This window comes from Chenopodium album, chromosome 9 (genome assembly GCF_948465745.1).
Source record: "Chenopodium album chromosome 9, dcCheAlbu1.1, whole genome shotgun sequence".
NCBI lineage: Eukaryota > Viridiplantae > Streptophyta > Magnoliopsida > Caryophyllales > Amaranthaceae > Chenopodium > Chenopodium album.
Window position 1 is genome coordinate 44647150 of NC_137842.1, and position 7851 is coordinate 44655000.

The following is a 7851-nucleotide window of genomic DNA, read 5'->3' on the forward strand; positions in this document are numbered from 1 at the left end:
TCTTTTCGGCCTCTTCTCATACTAAGGTATAATAGAAAGTATTTGTATATTAAATAAAACCTATCGTAAAGTAAAAAAAATATGTTGTAGGAATGCTCAGTTCGGTAGATAAGGGACATGCTATTCTTTTTCTTAAAAAAATCTCTTTAAATTCTATTATTGGAAATTTTCATTTGACTTAGCTTAGGCATTTTGTGTACAAAGACAAGTATTCTTTAACTATCATATATATATACATCCGATCATAGATCCAATATGTATTACTTTATTTTTTCAATTAAAGAAATTAAAAAGGAGGATTTTCAATGCGAGATTTCAAAACATACCTTTCCGTGGCACCGGTCCTAAGTACTTTATGGTTTGGGTCTTTAGCCGGTATATTAATAGAAATCAATCGTTTTTTTCCAGATGCGTTGACATTCCCCTTTTTTTGATTCTAGTTATTAATACGGAAAGGGTTTAGCGAAGATTCGAGATAGAATCAACTCCCTGTGAATAATCCCTACCCTTTTTTATTTATTCTAAAAAAAGAGGGTTAGTTTAGTAAAGAAAAAAAGTGGATTCAACCTTCCCAAAACTTAGGTTCAGGTTAAGTTAAGAGTTTTCTACACGATATTTAAATGAAATACTATGATTAGAGAGATATCTAGTTAGAAACCCTTTTGAATTTGATTACGGAGTAGTTCTTTACTTAACTATTATTACTCTATTGATTTCCACAAAATCTTTCGAATTGCGAATTGTATTTCTAGTTAGCAACTTCTATTTTAGCAACTTTTCTATTTTTCCCTTCTTCACGAAAAATAGAAAAGTTGCTTGAATTAAATATCAAAAGGGGGTTCATGGCTAAGGGTAAAGATGTCCGAGTAAAGGTTATTTTGGAATGTACTGGTTGTGTTCGAAAGAGTGTTAATAAGGGATCAAGGGGCGTTTCCAGATATATTACCCAAAAGAATCGCCACAATACGCCTAGTCGGTTGGAATTGCGAAAATTCTGTCCCTATTGTTCTAAACATACAATTCATGGAGAGATAAAGAAATAGATCAAACTGAACGTCTGTTTATTATCCTTTCAAGTAAGGAGACAAAACAATTTTAATTTTCATTATATAAGAAATATATATATTATTTACTCTTTTTTTACTAGAAAATATATTTTCATATTCAATATTTCATAATTATTATATATAATATATAAAATAGAAATAAACAAAGAAAATCCTATTTTGGCTGGACCTAAAAAAAAATTCGAATTAAGAAATAGGATAGGATTTTTGGTATAAGTAATAAACTAAACAAACTATGGATAAATCTAAGCGACCCCTTATAAAATCCAAGCGATCTTTTCGTAGGCGTTTGCCCCCGATTCAATCGGGGGATCGAATTGATTATAGAAACATGAGTTTAATTAGTCGATTTATTAGTGAACAAGGAAAAATTTTATCTAGGCGGGTGAATAGATTGACCTTGAAACAACAACGATTAATTACTAGTGCTATAAAACAAGCTCGTATTTTATCTTTGTTACCTTTTCTTAATAATGAAAAACAGTTTGAAAGAACCGAGTCGACTACTAGAACTGCGAGTTTTAGAACCAAAAATAAATAAAAAATAGACTTATTCCTTATTTAATTGATAATGGAATTGAATCAAAATTTGAATCTGAACTCAAGCACAGATTGGGGTTTTATTCTAAAAAAATCGAAATTTTATTGTCACGTCGTAAGATAATATAAAAATTGGGAATTTTTTTAGAATGGATTTGTTGATTTTTATTTATTTATCGTACTTTATCAGACTAATTCCTACTTTAATACTCCCGGAGAATAAACTCCGGGGAACTTCATTTAAATCATTTCGAGGTATTTTTTGCAATTTTCTTTTTTTATGATCTCATTGTAAATAATAGAAATACAATTTGGATTGAATATAGCTATTTGTGCAAGTATTTTACGATTAAGAAGCAACTGCCTGTTGTACAGATCATGTATAAATTTACTATAATTATAGTATACCCCTTTCGCGAATTGCTGCATTTATCCGAGTGATCCACAAACGGCGAAAATCTCTCTTTTGCCTATCTCTATCCCGATGAGACGAAACCAAAGCTCTTATTTTCTGTTGAGCAATAGTTCGAGTAAGTCTTGAATGAGCCCCTCGAAAGCTTGATCCAAAAAGACGAATTTTGTTTCTGCGTCTTCGAGCTATATATCCTCGTTTAACTCTAGTCATTGAATAAATGTAACTTTGATGAATAACTTATTAATTTTCTTTCTTTGAGTTATTCTTTTTTCTCCTGGTCTATCAATAACAAAACGGATTTTTCCAATGTATAAAATAAAAATTCCAATGGCTTTTGCTACTATAACCTTCCCAACCACTATTTTTTCTTTTTTTTTTTGATATTTCACCTTAAAACAAGACAAAAAAAGAAAAATTGTATTAATGTATCAAACAAAAGTAACTAAAAAAATATAAATTCAAGTTAAATATAGATGATTAAAGAAATAGTGGGTTCCTTCGTTTCTATGGTTCCTTTTTAAACGGTGAGGTCCTTTCTATACACCGGAGCCCTTTCCTTCTACTTCATTTCCAGAATCTTATTAATAACTTGTACAGTTCAAACATTTTGGCTCTACCCATGAATTATCCAGTAATAGGTCTTTCACAATGAGATCCACCTATACAGTAACGGTATTTAATTTTGAAAGTTAGCTGGATAGCTGACCCTGTTAGTCCGTTCTTGTAAAAATAGGAGCAGGCATTTTTTGCTCTTAAAAAAGGATTCCCCGCTAAATGGATAACGTTCGCTACCAATGGGAAATTTTCATTTTCGTATCTTAAATCCGATTTAGACTGACAGAAACCATAAATTTCATACCCAATAGATGAATAGATCTTTTTCATTTTATTCGTTTTAGATAGTGACAGGAGTTTTATACTATTCTATTCACCAGTACTGATCATTGATACTGGAAAAATGCTTTCTTTTGCTTTTGTTCCAGCTCATAATCGGAACGAGTCACACATACACCCTAGTACATGTTCCTCGGCGCTGAGGGCATCCCCGAAGCGCGGGGGATTTCGTTACATTTCTGATTGGCTGTCTTGTGTTTCTAATAAGTTGTTTAATAGTTGGCATGCTGAATCGTATACATAATGGGCTGGTTTAGATCAATCCTAACCGAAAGTATTTCTAGTTAATAGAATATTAAACCCAGAATGGTAAACCCAGTAACAAGATAAAATTTAAAATGTTTCGCTTTTTTTATTCATTTTATTCGACCGCGACAAGATCAATAATTCCATGGGCTTGGGCTTCTGTTGCTGATATAAAAGCATCCCTTTCCATATCTTCGGATATAATCCATAAGGGTTTCCCCGTTCTTTGTCCATAAACCCTTGTGAGGGTTTCGCGCAATTTCAAAAGTTCTTCCGCTTCCAGGAGAAATTCTCCCGTTTGAGCCTCATAAAAAGAGCTCGCGGGTTGATGAATCATTACCCTGATGATATACCATAAAAAGAGTTCTTCTATCTCACACAACACAATGAGGCCAAGAGCAAAAATACGGAATAACACGAAAAATATAGAATTGAACAACCGTACGTGCATCTTTTTCACATTGCATACGGCTCTACAATGGAATTTACTTTTTTTATTTTTTGTTGAAAAAGGAGAAAATATCGAATCGATCAGATCCAGATCAGTAAATTATCCAATTACCACCCTTCTTTTCGTAGGAGTTCAAAAATACTATGATGGCTCCGTTGCTTGATATTTATTTCGTTTGTAGTTCAGCAATCCCAAAGTTTTTTTTTGATCCGAAAAAAAAAGAAGAATTTTTTTGTACTCTTTCAAACATAAATAGAGTTTTTTTCCTAAAAAAAGTTTGTGACGCTACAACAGACTCCTGATATAAAAAAAATCAGGAATACTTTTCATCTCATACTACTCTTTCGATACCCAATCGAATGTTTTGAAAAGAAAATAGAAAAAAAATTTCTCATATCGAATTCAAAGTGCCATGCTATTATTACTTAATATATTTCATACAGTGAAGGCAAAGTCTTTTTTTCTCAAATAAAAAACCCATTGGCGCCAAGCGTGAGGGAATGCTAAACGTTTGGTAATTTCTCCTCCGACCAGATAAAGGATCCCATTGAAGCAGCTAACCCCATACATATTGTATGTACATCTGGTCGAACAAATTGCATGGTATCATAAATAGCTACTCCGGGTATTACCCACCCACCAGGAGAATTTATAAACAAATACAAATCTTTGGTATCATCCTCGATACTGAGATATACCATAAGACCAATAAGTTGATTCGAGATCTCGCTATTAACTTCTTGACCTAAAAAAAGTAATCTTTCTCGATAAAGTCGGTTGATTAGGGTAAAATTATATCCCTTAGGAACCGTACAGGCACCTTTTGATGCATACGGTTCAAACAAAATTGTGAAAAAAATCAATGTGTAGATTCTATATCCTTTTTGATTTTTCATCGAGGTTTTGCCAACTTATAATGAATAATTAAGGGGCTCCTTTTATATTTTTCAAGAAAGATTACTTTTTGCTCCTTTCCCGAAATTACCTAATTGCCGGGAGAATAATAGAAAAAGATTTCTATAATTAAAATACAATTTACTAAAATTATCGAACTTACTTTTCATTGATGTATCATATCATCGAGATCCAATTCAAACCACGATGTCATTTTCTTGTTCTTGAATGGGTCTCTTTCATTTTTTTAGGTTTATGCTCTACTCCGGGTAAAGATCTGTCCGATTTTGATTTGCACATATAGGGCAAATCTTTCCAATACCACTTGTTTGTTTTTTTTATTTCATATCTTTTCTTGCATCAATTTCAATATTCAATCATTACTTTATTTGATTGCTTGAGATCACTCTTTTTCGAGTTTCAATTTCAAATTGAAACGATTAAGAGTTAAAGTAAATAAACTATATAGCAGTAATCTTCAATATATTTCCAATTGGGATTGGGTTTTTATAAACGGAGCCTGGATACTTGATTTTTTTGGTCCACTCGATCCAACCATAAATTTTATTAATTGATAATATTAATTTGAATCCTCCGAAAACTAAAAATAGATCTAATTCCATTTCACGCTCCAAATTTTGGATGATTCAATCAATCTTTCTTGGGTGAAAGGGAGGATATCTCAATCGGGAGAGAGAACGGGGAAATACCATATGACCCAAGATATCTGACAAGCCGCACTATACGTCAACCCAAGCTGCATCTTCCTCTCCAGGACTTCGAAAGGGAACTTTTGGAACACCAATAGGCATTAAATGAAAGAAAAAAATTAAGTACTCTATTTCACTTTAATGTGGAAACGTAATAATTTAGGGTTATTGTCTTTATAATATCAATCTTTATTCGATTTTCTGCATAGACTAGAAAGGTTTCGTTTAAGAAGACGGAATAAATAAAGGAAAATTCTTATCAATATAGCCTTCCAATACTAAAGAAGTATGAAAGCATTTACTCATCGACGGTGGTATCAACTCCCCATTGCGTATTGCTACTTATCGGGTATAGAATAGATTTGTTTCTCTTTGTTCCTACAAACTGAATTGATCCATTATTACAAACAGAATAGAACAAACATTAACCCTTGTTCCTAGATAATCTATTGGACAAAAGGGATCCATTGCATAGTCATAGTCTTTTCCAATGCAATAAAGTTACATAGTGTCATTTTTGATAAAGGGGTATTTCTATGGGTTTGCCTTGGTATCGTGTTCATACCGTCGTATTGAATGATCCCGGTCGGTTGATTTCTGTTCATATCATGCATACAGCTCTGGTTGCTGGTTGGGCCGGTTCGATGGCTCTATATGAATTAGCAGTTTTTAATCCCTCTGACCCCGTTCTTGATCCAATGTGGAGACAGGGTATGTTCGTTATACCTTTCATGACTCGTTTAGTAATAACCAATTCGTGGGGCGGTTGGAGTATTATAGGGGGGACTATAACGGACCCTGGCATTTGGAGTTACGAAGGTGTGGCCGGAGCGCATATTGTGTTTTCTGGCTTATGCTTTTTAGCAGCTATTTGGCATTAGGTGTATTGGGATCTAGAAATATTTTCTGATGAACGTACAGGAAAACCTTATTTGGATTTGCCTAAGATTTTTGGAATTCATTTATTTCTTTCCGGGGTCGCTTGTTTTGGTTTTGGTGCATTTCATGTAACAGGCTTGTACGGGCCCGGAATATGGGTATCCGATCCTTATGGACTAACTGGAAAAGTACAACCTGTAAGTCCCGCATGGGGCGTGGAAGGTTTTGACCCTTTTGTTCCAGGAGGAATAGCCTCTCATCATATTGCAGCAGGCACATTAGGGATATTAGTCGGCCTATTCCATCTTAGCGTCCGTCCGCCTCAACGCCTATACAAAGGATTACGTATGGGCAATATTGAAACCGTTCTTTCTAGTAGTATCGCTGCTGTCTTTTTTGCGGCTTTTGTTGTTGCAGGAACTATGTGGTATGGTTCAGCAACTACCCCGATCGAATTATTTGGACCCACTCGTTATCAATGGGATCAGGGATACTTTCAGCAAGAAATATACCGACGGGTAAGTGCTGGGCACGCCGAAAATCAAAGTTTATCAGAAGCTTGGTCGAAAATTCCCGAGAAATTGGCTTTTTATGATTACATTGGCAATAATCCAGCGAAAGGAGGATTATTTAGAGCAAGATCAATGGACAACGGCGATGGAATAGCCGTTGGATGGCTAGGACACCCCGTTTTTCGAGATAAAGACGGACGCGAACTCTTTGTACGACGTATGCCTACTTTTTTGAAACATTTCCGGTCGTTTTAATAGACGGGGACGGAATTGTTAGAGCTGATGTTCCTTTTCGAAGAGCAGAATCTAAGTATAGCGTTGAACAAGTAGGTGTAACTGTTGAGTTTTACGGCGGCGAACTAAACGGAGTCAGTTATAGCGATCCTGCTACTGTGAAAAAATATGCTAGGCGTGCTCAATTGGGTGAAATTTTCGAATTAGACCGTGCTACTTTGAAATCAGATGGTGTTTTTCGCAGTAGTCCAAGAGGTTGGTTTACTTTTGGCCATGCTTCCTTTGCCCTACTCTTTTTCTTCGGACACATTTGGCACGGGTCTAGAACCTTATTCAGAGATGTTTTTGCTGGGATTGACCCCGATTTGGATGTTCAAGTAGAATTTGGCGCATTCCAAAAAATTGGAGACCCAACTACAAGAAGACAAGGAGTTTAATACAACATTGCTTTTTTGCTTCTATTTTTTTGATTTGACAGAGGATACTAGAGCAATCTTGATTTGAATTACCACCGTTTTGTTATCATTATTGGGAAAATAATCTCAAGTAAACAGGTATGGAAGCTATAATTGTAAACCACAATCGAATCTATGGAAACATTGGTTTATACATTTCTATTAGTCTCTACTCTAGGGATAATTTTTTTCGCTATTTTTTTTCGGGAACCTCCTAAAATTTCAACTAAAAAATGAAATGATTTTTCATTATTTCCATTGAAGTAATGAGCCTTCCAATATTGGAAGGCTCATTACTTCGGCTAATCTCCGTGTTCCTCGAAAGGATCTCTTAGTTGTTGAGAGGGTTGCCCAAAAGCGGTATATAAGGCATACCCGGTAAAACTTACAAGTAAACCAGATATAAAGATGGCGACTAGGGTTGCTGTTTCCATTATTATAAAATTTTAAGACCACAATGGATCTATGATAAAATCATTTATTTACAACGGAATGGTATACAAAGTCAACAGATCTCAATGAATATAATCGAATTTATGGCTACACAAACCGTT